Source organism: Octopus sinensis, unplaced genomic scaffold (genome assembly GCF_006345805.1).
Source record: "Octopus sinensis unplaced genomic scaffold, ASM634580v1 Contig02586, whole genome shotgun sequence".
NCBI lineage: Eukaryota > Metazoa > Mollusca > Cephalopoda > Octopoda > Octopodidae > Octopus > Octopus sinensis.
The window spans coordinates 483,261-497,001 of record NW_021825821.1 but is presented as its reverse complement, the minus strand read 5'-3'; the positions used below and the strand labels follow the sequence as shown (position 1 = coordinate 497,001).

Below are 13,741 nucleotides of genomic sequence, written 5' to 3'. Positions count from 1 at the left end.
TCTAAGTCTAGAAATAAAATATAAAATAAAGGGAAGTGTTAATAGATTAATCGATGGGAGGTCCAGCGGTCTGACGGATTGCCAAACTGTTCCCCCTGATAACGGCGATCGAGAACCGCTGGAAAAGCCAGTCCACTGCCCGAGGATCGTGAGTGCAAATGGAGATTTTGGCCCCGAGCTTGCGGAGGAATTTTTCTGTCTTTGGACCAAAAGCACCCGACGTCTCCACCGCTATCGGCATCATGAAAAACTCATCCGAAAGGGCAGAATATTTGGTTAGCTTTAAATCTTCAGCCTTCTTAGCAGCAGATTTAGCTTCCAGAGCCACGCTAGGTGTGAAGCAGAAAATGTATCTCAACAGGTTGCGTCCCATACGAGACCTTTTCCGCCCTCAAAAGGGAAAAGAGTCATCCCGTCAGGACGTTTCCCGTCAACGCGGTACAAGAACCGGTGGTTCTAGGACCGAAGGAAATCCCTCCGAGTCGAGGGCCCTCCATATGTTGTCATTCATAGCCGAGTGCCTTGGAAAACGTTCGACACTCCTCTTGCACGATAATGGATGCAGACTGAAAGGGTCAACAGTGCAACCACAACGACACACATGCGGGTCACATTGCCTTAGCTCGAGGCGCAGAAAGATTCCGATCCTTAACGATTCATCGTAGAGGAGAGTCCCAGATGAGGCGTTCGGGAATGCACAAAGCCGAGCTCCACTAGCCGAGGATGCTGCCGAAAAAAGGCAAGCGCGGCGGTGTTGGTTGGACGACTCGAGCAGCAGATTGAAAGTTTGCTTACATCATATTCGATCTCAGGTTCGTTGAGACATTCGATCTTCTGGAAAGTCAAGACCTTGTTCCCTCCAGACTTCGTAGAAATGAGCCACATTTGTGTCCAAGGAAAATTCAGAAAAGGAGCGTAGAATTTCCAATACAAGCGTGTGACTCGAGGAGAGAGACGAGAGAAAAGCAGGGAACGCTAAGTCGGAACATGAGCGGATGCCGAGACCGCCAAAGGCTAACGGGAGGGTTGCCTGTCTTCAACCCTAATCGTCAAAGGGGAATTGCATAAGTTTTGAGTAAAAGAACGGATAAGGTGGTCAATTGCGAAAAGTCTCTCTGGAAAAGCAAAACACGGAGAAGAGCGTAGCAAATAAGTGAGCTTTTGGATTGAAAAGCAATTTCGAAGGAATAATGCCGTGTGTGGGTCCAACTGTCTAATACGTTCGAAAACTGTCTCAAGAAAGAATTCCTTTTTGCTTAGGGCCACACCAATAGAATCGCCAGCCATCGGGGCTCTGAAGATAGAAAGTTCGTTAATGGGAGTAGATTGCACTCCCGGGATAAGGTCACGGAATGAGCAAATAGCGTCTTCGAAGGTAGATTGCGAACACCCGAAGTTGGAGATTTCGCATTTAAAAAATTTAAACTTCGTTTTTCACTATCAAAAAAACTATTCAAAAAAATCAATAGTATTTTATTAATCAATTACGAAGATGTTAACTAAGAGTAAAATTTAAATCATTTTCGTATTTTTCTAGCTGAGGCAGTAACTCGGTTTTTTCATTAGGATCTTCGCCTTCTTTTAAGGGCACGGGAATCACTAATCTCGTTGATGAAATACACCTAACCTCGATTTACTCCATTCTGATCTCGCAATTTTTTACCTAATTTTTTAATATAAACGAAATATCAACGATTTTTCGGATAATTTGGAAGAACATTACCCATTTAAAAACTTATGATATCAGCGAATGATAATTTTTATCATAATAGATTAACGATAAAACCGCTTCGTTTTCACTAATCAAAAAAACTATTCAAAAAGTCAAAAACTAATTGAGCTAGGAAAGATAATATAAAAATTATTCCAAATTTTGCAGAGTAATAGAAGAATCCGGTGATGTAATCTGATGGAGGCAACAATCAACCGCACTCTCCACTTTCTCAGAATCAGCCTATGTAAGATAAGGCCCCAAAACTCACTTTATTAATTAAATAATATTCCAGCAATTCTTGTGTCAGAATTAAAGCAGTGTCGCCAGAAACAATATCACAAGTCAATTGTCTGTTCGTCTTGTCAGCAAATTTTATAAGGAGTGACAACTATACCAAAATAACTAGCAAAAAACAACCAAATGTGTCCCGGGATTGTCTTCTGATGGCTTTACTGAACAATCTATGGACACGGCTAACCGAGTCTCCTCCTGAGTTATTGGCAAAGAACTTAGTTCTCCTTCAGAGACTCCCATGCAGAAACCGGACTCTGTGATTCCCCCCAACGAGGAAACGGTGGTAGCATTCGCCCCACAATTAGAAACTCCTTGATCTGTCAGTATTGACTCTTTGTCAATAAATTGTTTCGAAAACAAATTTGAACACAAAAAATGATATTTTCCATTCCTGATAATAATTATAAAACATCAAAACCTGACAGCGTCAATAAGTTCCCCGAAAGTGGGTTTACTCAGCTGAGAATATCTAAAACATAAATATATGATTACATACAGCCAACTTGTGGAGTTAAAAACTGCAAAAACACGGTCAGAATCCAAATTCAAAGATTTATAGTGCGTGGTAGGGGAAGTCATTGAATTTGCTGAAATACTTCAATGAACACGCCAACCAGCAACTCGGCTGTACCTGTCGATAGCTATAACCTTCAAAGGAGGAATCTCGATAATTAATGGGTGAAGCAAAAGGTCTCGCGCTGTGGGTCGCAATGAGGGATCCTCCGACAAACACCTCGATATAATATCCTACAAATAAACTATTTAAATTACCTTAATTCCATAATTTTCGATCGATTCTATGAGCTTGTCCCTTTTCTCTTTGGTAGAAAGGAGGCCCGTGTCTTCACTCAGGCAAGAGATGGACGCATAGAGCTACAAATATCTCAAATAAATCCACCTGAAGAGCACACATCCCAAAGGAATACATATCTGACGCCGTACTTATAACTGACGTCTCTTAAAGCGTCAAAAATCTAGCTAAATCAACCAGAGGCGTATTCCGGGGCAATGTAGTGCAGCCTGTCCACTGGAAGTCTACTCGTCTTGACTCCACGGTAAATTGCATCGGGGGCGACTGCTTTTTAACAGCTAAATTTACCCGCACAAATTTTGATAACTCCGTTGTGCTGCATAAAGATTCCATCACAAGACAAATTTCCATGAATGATCGGATTTGGCTGGTTTTGGTGAAAAAACCTAAAATTACAAAAATCCAAAAAAACATCAAAGCACACAAAATCTGACCACACCACCGTTTCCAAGACTATCAATAAATGTCAATTCAATACTCTAAGCGAAGATCTGATCGTTTTTTGAGACTTCCTTAAAAAAGACATCAAGGATCCTGCACTCATATATTCCGTGATGAAAATAACCAAACATTAATTATAAATTCCAAAAACCCTTGGAGGCTGTCGTTCACTGTCAAACCAATGGTGGTGAAAATTGATGATGTATTGGTGAGTTAAGTTGACTAAATTTAGTAAAACTGAGTTGATCTCGTCCTTTGGGGTAAGTCAAAGGCTGAACTTTGACTTGTTGGACGTTTCTGTCCATGGAAATCTCGATTTCGTTCCAAACGACCTCCACACCTTCTTCTAGGTCCATTGCCAAGTATGTTGCGTCTATTCCTGAGAATTCTTTTTGACGGATTTCTTCTGCTCGTTTTTGCCATCTTCCGCAGGGACTATATTCAATCACACCTAATTCTTCCTCTGAATCTTCGGCATTTTCATTTTCATGATCAGTTTTGTCGTTGGCTTCTTGCATTTTTATGATACTGTAAAATAACAAAAGCTCAACATAAAAACAGACCACAAATATTATATATTCAAATTAATATGTAATTTTAACTACACTAATTAATTTTTATTATTTTAGCAATAATTAAATTATAAAAATTTAATCTTTAAAAGTTCAGTAGAAAAATGTGCACAAAGGATGCTAGCATGTGCTCGGAAAATTAAGTATCGTTCCTTAAAATTGATATCTGCAAAAAGGAATCCGGAATTATATCAGAACATATTATTACTTATGATATAGCTTTATAGATAAGCTTGTTTATGGTGTTCGGCGATCGCATTAATCCGGAATCTTTGCTATGTAATACTGCCTAATTTTTTGATCAACATTTTATAAAAAAGGAATAAAAAAGAACACTAGACAAGATCCCAGGATGATGTAACAAAATTTTATTGTTTCATTTCTCGTTATAAATAAATTTAATGACTTTTTCAATATACCGGCCTCCTTTCTATACCGGACAAGGCGATATCGTGTTTTAGCGTCTTAAAATCATAAGGGACCAATTTTGATTAGAAATCGCAAATAAATTAATATTATTATACTATTTTTTAAAAATTATTATAATTAAATTTATATGTACAATACTGTGGCAACCCTAAATTAAAATTTTTTTAAAACTACATTTTTTACAGCAACTTAGTAAAACATGAAAACAGTGAAAAACTCGAATTATTAAGACAAAAGATACTGAGAATTAATAGTTATTAACGTGTCTCGACTCCGATCAGAAACTTCGACCAGAAAAATATTCCTAGGGTTGCCCCTCTCTTTTCCACCAACAACCCAATGCCCTTCGTGCCAGGTACCTCTTGCGTATTTTCGATGTAAATATTTTGTTTCATCCACTTCTACGACAATTGGCAACATAGTTTCTGAATTAATTCCACCGAGAGAACAAGGATGGTCCTCGACCCACTTTACGCATACATCACGTAAAAAGTTTCCCCAATCAATTGATGTTTTTTTAAAGTCTGATCGAGATTCTTTGCTGCAGATAATCGTTTCTGAGTTGAGTGCCCAAAAATAGATATAGTCCAAAATTTGCTTTTTGATAGACATCTACATTGATCGGCCAGAGTAGAAATGATGTGTCTTTTGTTTTCTGGAATAGAGATTTTGTGACTTGGATGAGAAGAATCTTGTATTTCCTGTAGGAATTGGAGTCCTCTCATCGTCAAATGGTCATCGACCGGAAGGATGCAGGACTCCCAATGAAGATGATCGATGGGAGTGGATGCAAGACAGCCAGTTATTGTGCGTAGCCTGAGTTTTGGATTCTTTGGAGTTTTTGGAGGTTTGAATGAGACAAGTTCCATGACCATGCTGGACTAGCATAGTTCATAGATGTTCTGACAAATTGTTTGTAAACCAAAGTGAGATATTCTTTGGCTTGGCCGTAAGTTTGTCCAGATAAGGCACGTAGTGCATTCAGTTTTCGTTTGGCTTTGGTGGAAATGAGCTCCACGTGTTGCGTGAAAGATAGGCATTGATTGAATACGACTCCAAGGATTTTCGGGTTTTTTATGACAGGAATTATTTCGCCGGCCACATAGAGGACTGGGTTTAGGTTGAATTGTCTTTTATCAGATGTAAAAACAGTGATGGACGATTTGGACGCAGAAGGAGTCATATGGTTAGATCCTAGCCATTTGGTCAGAGAGTTTAGATGAGTTTGGAGTGAGTTTGTTGCAGCTTTGATGGAATTGTTTCTTGAAGCAATCACTATGTCGTCAGCGTACGAGAGGAGTAATGTTTCCGAATTAGTAGGCATATCACTGAGGTGTAGATTGAAGAGAGCTGGAGAGAGCTGGGACCCCATTAGGTAAGTAGCGGAATCGGGAGTTTTTTGACCCGAATTTTGTCTGAGCCAGTCTACCAGATAAGAAGCTACACAGCCAGATTTTCAGATGATGGGGAATAGGAGAAGAGTGAATTTTTGAGCTCAGGACATGTCGTGAAGTTCGGTCAAAAGCCTTACTGATATCAATTGATGCCAGGATAGTTCGATGGGGAGGGGAGTAGTTATTAAATCCGTCTGCGATGAATCTTGTTAGATAAGATAGGTGTGTAGTTGTTGAGTGCTGCGGACGGAAGCCATGCTGTGACTTTGATAGAGTGAGGAAAGGGTAGATTGAATTCAGGACAAATTTTTCGAGGATTTTTGATACGACAGAGATGAGTGAGATTGGCCTGAACGAGGCGGGGTCGCAGGGGTCTTTGTTGGGCTTCAGAATTGGAATGATAACAGATTTTTTCCAGAAACAACGATGTGGGTCACCTTCACGTGGTGTTGTTTGGATGCTGTGATTACAGTAACTAAAAGACCCTCAACAATCTCCCCATCTGATCGTTGGGCCTGATGGTGTAATGCGAAAAATGTTCTAAAATATAAAAATACTGTTAAAGCGTTGCAGATAATAATTATTTTGATAATTATAATAATTTTTAAAAAATAATATAATAATATTAATTTATTTGCGATTTCTAATCAAAATTGGTCCCTTATGATTTTAAGACGCTAAAACACGATATCGCCCCGGACAATTCTGTAGGTTCTAAAAGGAATCGGTTTAGAGGGGCCTGACTGTAGTGATTTCAAATTCAACTCCCCAACGTTAAAAATATCTTTTATTCATCAACTTGTGACTCATTGCTAGTAAAATATCTAAACAATTATTAAATTTAGAAATATTGTCCTCAAACAAATGTTTCAATTGACAGCTGTATACATATTGAAATAAATCAAAGGTTACAACAGGTGTGTACAAGAATATATAAACCCTGAAAAAGAGGTGTAGAAAATGTTTTTACTTGTAATTTTGTTAACGGCATGGACAGAGGAAGGTAGTTACTCACTAATAGATCCAGTGGGTCAAATGTGCCTCAATTCAAAGTGCTACACTTTGTTCAAACATAAAATGGGTTTTTTCGACGCTGAAAAGTATTGTCGATTTATTGGAGGGGACTTGGCGGTTGTCCCTGACTCTAAGACCAACAAATTCCTTGTTGGTTTGTAGTTCTAAAACTATAATGCAAAGATAATTTCTATAGACCATACTATAAGTACATTTATATTGGAATAAATGACATGAAGAGAGAGGGCCAGTTCGTTAACAGTTACGGACATCAACAAGTGTGATGCGTTATTTATTTGTCAGACATTTTTTAACTGGCACAAAGGACAACCAAGTAATAATAACGGAAATGAAAACTGCGTTCACATGTACCACACCAATGGGGAATGGAACGACAATACTTGTTCAACGAAAATGGCATTTTTATGCGAATTCCCTAGTTACACTTTGTTTTTAATTTCAGAACATAACATCTGTCTTGACAAAAAATGCTACTCTCTGGAAAAAAAATATCCAGAGAAATATTCAGATGCCCGTCATTACTGTCGTGATATTGGTGGAGATTTGGCGGTCATCGATTCACCAGTAATAAATAAATTTATACTTGGTTTTTATTTGCATACTCATGTTTAGACGAATTTCTCACACCAAAAAAAGTTCCACGTGCCTATTTTGGACTCAACAAGTTTAATTATGAAGGAAAAGACTTTCACGATTCGTACGACCGTAGGCAGGTGATTTTGTAAATTCTACTTTAGAAATTCGTAAATTTTAAAGATAATTTCGTCAATGATAAATACAAAAAATGTGGAACTATTTTGGGAAATGAAGGAGTGTGGGATACCCATGATTGCGACAAGAGGTTGCCTTTTGTTTGTGAAAGACCGGGTTTTTTTCCTGCATTCAAATTTAGCTCCCACCCTTGAGTGCACTGCAAATTAAATCTGAGCCAAATAACTAACCAGTTTAACACAAATGGACATTTTTCCTGATAATTATACTAATAAAATTGTCTATGTTTGATTCGTTGAGTTAAATATTTTACATTGGTTGGCAATAATACCAATTTATGTGGATTTAAAAACTGTGTCAACGGCTGACAAATTTAAAATAAAATTAACTGATTTAAAATATACTATGTCACATGGGCGACTATGTCGCTATGGGCAGCCAGTCCTTTTACGTGTTTCTATGGAAACCGCAGAAAAGGTATTAAATATTGAATATCTGGGTTTAAGGGTTACGTTATAAATATTAACGAATACAATCAAATTAAGGAAACGTCAATCGGGATATTCCCGGAGGATATGAATGCTTGAGGCAAACACCGGTTGGCCAAAAAAGTTTCCAATTTTTTGTCAAAAATGTCTGAAGAATCGTCAGCAGAAACATCATTTAATTTCGAGTTAGGGTTAGATTTTGAATATATTTATGTTGTCACTTGCCAACGTTAGGGTTTGGGTTAAGGTTAGGGTTAGATTTTGAATATATTTATGTTGTCACTTGCCAACGTTAGGGTTTGGGTTAAGGTTATAGTTAGATTTTAAATATATTTATGTTGTCATTTGCCAACGTTAGGGTTTGGGTTAGGGTTAGATTTTAAATATATTTTGTTGTCACTTGCCAACGTTAGGGTTTGGGTTAGGGCAGGGGTGTCAAACTCATTTCGCTTTGAGGGCCGCATTTTGTAACAATTTTGCTTCGAGGGCCGCATTTATAATAATTTCTCATTAAGGGAAGATTAGTTCTGATATTTATTATGATGAATAACAAAAATAAGAGAAACTAAATTATTCAATTATCGCCCTTTAATTTTGGTGAGAGTTGCTTCCAGAGGATTGACAACTTTTTAAAGTTTTTAAACTTTCCAACCTCCAAAGCAGGTATTCCAACCTCCAAATATTTAGCTTTAAGTATATAATCTGATTGGATTTCCAATAGTTCCATTTGTAAACTTTCATCTGCATTGGAAACACTGCCGGTGGTTGAGGGGATGACCTCTAATATAGTTTACTGTTTTCGTGACCAAACTAATGGTATTTTCCATTTTTAATATCTTTGAGCACAAATATTGCTGATGAATAATAAAATGAAAATGAGCAAATGATGACCCGGGATTTACCTTTTCTATTTCAGCTCGCAATTTAGCGGCAACGCCAGCATGTCGTTCAGCCATATTCGGAGCACCATCAGTGCATAAACATACAAGCTTCTTTAAATCAAACCCATATTCAAAGAGAATTTGTAGTAGTTTTATAAAGATATCTTTACTTGTAGTAGTATCGTGCATTGGTACTAGTTCGAGAAATTCTTCATAAATATTAAAATCTGAAGCACACGCTCTAAAAAAGATTTCTAATTGTGCAATTCCAACGACGTCGACTGTTTCATCGATTGCAATTGAAAAATATTCGAATTTTAACAAATCAGACTTTAATTGGTGTTTCAAATTCAATGGCATTTCATTAATGTGTTCGGCAACAGTATTTCTTGTGAATGAAATATCTTTAAACAAGTGGGCGTCGTCTGGACAAATAATATTCGCTGTTTTTACAAGGCATTGCTTGATGAAATCACCATCACAATATGATTTTCCATTTACTGCAAGCATTCTGCTGATTTCATAGCTTGCAGTGACTAATGCAGTACTTCGATTATGATTTTTTGTGAAATGAGTTTGTAACGCAGATAAATTTTTTCGCAATTCATTTAGCTTTGAAACATGCATTGGACCTTCTTGATTAATAAGCAACTTAATACCTTCGAAATAATTGTATGATAGATGATTAGATTAATAATGCCTCTTTAGGTTGTATTCTTTCGGTATAGCGATAAACTTGTTACATATAAAACAATGTATTTTTCCATCAACCATTGTGCAAAAATAGAGAAGTTCCCATTTATCTTGAAACACTCTCCGTTCATCTTTCAAGGAGCGTTTCTTTTTTATTCCAGAAGAGGCACGTGACATTAACAAACATGATTTAAAAATACAATACAATTAAAAATTTTAATTAAATGTAAAAAATAAAAAATAATTTTTTGCATTTTATAGCCATTAAATCAGACCGCACTTATGTTTGGTAAAGTACGCTGAGGGCCGCACCTATGTCTTTCGAGGGCCACATGCGGCCCGCGGGCCGCATGTTTGACACCCCTGGGTTAGGGTTAGATTTTGAATATATTTATGTTGTCACTTGCCAACGTTAGGGTTTGGGTTAAGGTTAGATTTTGAATATATTTATGTTGTCACTTGCCAACGTTAGGGTTTGGGTTAAGGTTAGGGTTAGATTTTGAATATATTTATGTTGTCACTTGCCAACGTTAGGGTTTGGGTTAAGGTTAGGGTTAGATTTTGAATATATTTTGTTGTCACTTGCCAACGTTAGGGTTAGGGTTAGATTTTAAATATATTTTGTTGTCACTTGCCAACGTTAGGGTTTGGGTTAGGGTTAGATTATGAATATATTTATGTTGTCACTTGCCAACTTTAGGGTTTGAAAAATTAAGTATCGTTCCTTAAATTTGATATCTGCAAAAAGGAATCCGGAATTATATCAGAACATATTATTACTTATGATATAGCTTTATAGATAAGCTTGTTTATGGTGCTCGGCGATCGCATTAATCCGGAATCTTTGCTATGTAATACGGTCTAATTTTTTTAATCAACATTTTATTAAAAAAGAAATAAAAAAGAACACTAGACAAGATTGCAGGATGATGTAACAAAATAAAAATATATTATTGTTTTTTCACTTGAGTTAGAGGTAAATTGAGCAATTTAGGTTTACAATTTTATAAATTTAGAATGAACACATATTTTATGATTTATGTGTCATTTGTTTTAGTTGATAAACTCAAATAATAAATTATTTAGAACTATGGTTCCCAACTTTAAAATTTTTACGGAACCCTTTTAAATTGATTTTTTTCTTTGGAACCCTTTCAAATAAAGTATTAAACATGGATATTATATCAAAAAAGAACGTCAAAATTGAGGTAATTTTTTTATCATAGAATCGTTGTATAATATTAGGAGTTATTGTTAACTAGTCAGGTGCATTAGGTTTATTTTTATATTCCACTTTGTTTGTAATGCATACTGAATATTGAAATACACTAATTTGGAAAATACATAAATAGGTTGTCTTAAAGACCACATTCAAATATTTTTTCATTCTGATATTTGAGGGGTTTTTAGCTGAGTTAAGTAAGGCTTGTCATGGATAAATAATTAACTGGAAAATAAAATATTTTATTACAAAATCGATCAGTTGCATATTTGACAATCTATAAACTGAAAACCAGAGCAAAGGAGTCGAAAATTTCAAAATAATGTCTTTTTGTCGATGAAACAGTGAATTCTTAATTATTTTCTAACAATTTCAAATAATTTTTAAAATTTTTAATTGTTTTATTACTTTAATATATTTTTCCTTTAAAAGTTTTCTTTTTTAAATTTTAGATTAAAATTTTTTAATCAAGATTCATAATTTAACAAAAATCGTCATTCTAAGATCAAAATTCACAAATTGGCAATCAAGGTTGTTATTTTCAATTTTTCCAATTCCTGAAATATATTTCGAAACACATTTATTTCAATAATCGAAAAATCAAAATATATAAATAATGATTTTATATAAGCCAGAAGAAACACTGTCTTGAAGGAACTTTTTGGAATCTTTCTTAACCTGAAAAAATTAAACTCAAATTTTGAATCGCTGAAATTTAAATTAATATATTTTAAAATTAAAAATGTTTACCCAGATGCACTAATATAATAAAGGTGTATAAAATGTACCTTAAATATTTCATTCGTAAGAACTGTCAAAAAAGTATGTACTTGTAAAAAATAAAACGCCACGTATTCCTCATTAAATACTGAAAATTGTGCTTTTTATTATTGGAAAAATATTTGATTTGATATTTGAGAGTACTTTTTATCATGGAAAATTTATTTTTTTATAAATTCAAAACGATAAATTTCACATTTTTATTGACAATGAATATTTACAATTAACGAATAATAATTGATAAATCAGTCAAAAACTATTTTATTTATAATCGTTAAAACGATCATTTTTTATTAAATTATGACTACGAAAAAAAGCACAATGCTCAGTTTTGATATTTATACATTCAAATAAAATAATCATTTCACCCTTAAATACACTTTATAGAAAATGCTTTGATAAATACAAAAAGACTTAACTTTGAGGAACTCTACGACGAGAAAACCCAATCTTTAAACTACGAACTATTAAAAAAACACCAAATTTCGGAAGGTAGGCTCACGGAGAGTGCTGCTATCAAAATTATTAAAATGGCAACAAATTGTTTCAAAAAAGAGCCCAATTTGGTCGCAATCAGTGGAGAGTCTTTAACCAGTATGAATGCCTCATTATTTGTAGTATGTGGAGATATACATGGACAGTATTACGATTTGATAAATTTGTTTGAAATCTCTGGGAACCCTTTAACCAATAATTATCTTTTTTTAGGCGACTACGTAGACCGTGGCTTTTTTTCGATTGAAGTTTTCCAATCGATACATTGATTTATAGTGTGTTCTTCTTCTCTGGGCTCTCAAGGTAAATAGGCCAGATCAAATTATTTTACTTCGTGGAAACCACGAATGTCGTCATTTGACTAACTATTTTACATTTAAACGAGAATGTAAATATAATTTTGTTGATCATAATAGGTTTAATGAAATATTCTCTCGATCTTTACGATACATGTATGGAGTCCTTCGACCACCTCCCAATTGCAGCACTCGTCCAAAATAAGTTCCTTTGCATCCACGGGGGCCTGTCACCGGACATCAAAACCCTTGATGACTTCGAATCTGTTGGATTAATATATTTAAAGCAAGATTGACCGATTCAGAGAGACTCCTTCTTCTGGTCCTCTTTGTGACATTATGTGGGCGGATCCGATGGAGCAATACGACATAAACCTAAAAAATTCAAGCTTTGCATTCAACTTTGTCAGAGGATGTTCATATTCCTTTTCATTTGGAGCAACATGCGCCTTCTTAGACCAAAATAACATTTTGTCTGTCATTCGAGCACACGAGGCTCAAGACGCGGGGTTATATATATTTATAATGTTAACAAAAGTTATCGAATGTACTCAAAAAATCCCAAAACAGGATTTCCATCACTAATCACCGTTTTTTCTGCACCAAACTATTTGGACGTTTATGGAAATCGAGGTAAGCTCTTTGTGGTTTATGTAGCCGCGGTAATTAAATATAAAGACAACGTCCTTACGGTAAAACAATTCAAAGCAAGCCCACACCCTTACTGTTTACCAAATTTTATGAACGCAATCACGTGGTCCCTTCCATTTGCAGTCGAAAAAATCATAGAAATGCTCTCAGAAATGCTTAAAGTTTGCTCTGAAAATGAAATGATTGACGAAACAGTTATAGGTATTTCTTAGAATTAAAAAAGATTCTAAAATCGATCAAAATAGGAAAGAAGTGATTAAAAACAAGATCAAAGCTGTCGGAAAACTGGCTCTTACATTTTCTTTGCTTCGGTAATATTTGTGTTTAATTTTTTAGTGAGGAAAGTGAGTGTATAGTACAGCTGAAGGGTTTGACGTCCGACGGGCTGATACCCAGAGGGACATTTGCTAAAGGTCGTGAAGGAATAAAAGCTGGTTCATTATTTTTTTAATTTTTAGCACTTGCCTTGATGGGAATACAGAATACAATCGATGTCAAGAATTTTAAAGACGCAAAAAAAATTGACAGAATAAACGAAAAACTTCCACCAAAAACCGCCAAAACCAAAAAACCCAATGTATAATATTAAGATAGGTAATAATTAAATTAAAATAAAACTTCTGAACTCAATAAACATTAATTATTAAACATTGAACGAATTAGTACTAAAAAAACTCTGAGGCTGTCTGTGCCATGAGATACAAATTTTGATTTTCAACTTCCAGTCTTCTCATCTCTGCTTGGAGAAAAAGTGCTCTGTTGTCTTCACATTTCAAATAATCCTTAGATACTTGTAGCAAACTCTTAATATTTGAATTATTCATATTCTAAATA

General features: G+C 35.2%; 2 pseudogenes; both read left to right on the top strand.

Moving 5' to 3' along the window:
* Positions 1-9,745: 9,745 nt before the first annotated feature.
* Positions 9,746-12,552, top strand: LOC115227306 (annotated as a pseudogene).
* LOC115227304 lies at positions 12,551-13,222 on the top strand (annotated as a pseudogene).
* The last annotated feature ends 519 nt before the right edge of the window (positions 13,223-13,741 follow it).